Below are 425 nucleotides of genomic sequence, written 5' to 3'. Positions count from 1 at the left end.
GCGCTGCCAATGGAGGGGAACATAACTGAACCAGGCTAGTGCAGGCAGGGTGCGCCCCCCAGTAACAGCTGGAGATGGGGGACTCTGGCCTGGGGCAGAGCGATCGCCGTCGATGGTCCCGCTTGGGGTCAGCTGACTGGGGCCAGGGGAAGAAGCAGCCGGGGTCACCCTGGGCAGCCGCCTCCCCCGAGGCGCATGCGCAGAGAGGGTCCAAAGGGCTCAGAGGAGGCGGAGTCTCCGGTGACACCTGGCCCAGGTGTGGGGAGCGTCACGTGGTCCCCCCGCCTCTCTGCCCAGCAGCTTCCGCCTCCTCCCAGCGCTGCTCAGGCGGGCCAGTCGGGAAATGCCCGGGCCGCTGGCGGCTCGCTGAGCGACCCCCAGGGGCTGCAGCGCCGAGCCCGGACCGCCACTGCCCCCGCGTCGCC

This window comes from Emys orbicularis, chromosome 2 (genome assembly GCF_028017835.1).
Source record: "Emys orbicularis isolate rEmyOrb1 chromosome 2, rEmyOrb1.hap1, whole genome shotgun sequence".
NCBI lineage: Eukaryota > Metazoa > Chordata > Testudines > Emydidae > Emys > Emys orbicularis.
The sequence above is the reverse complement of the archived record's forward strand: the minus strand, read 5'-3'. Positions refer to the sequence as shown.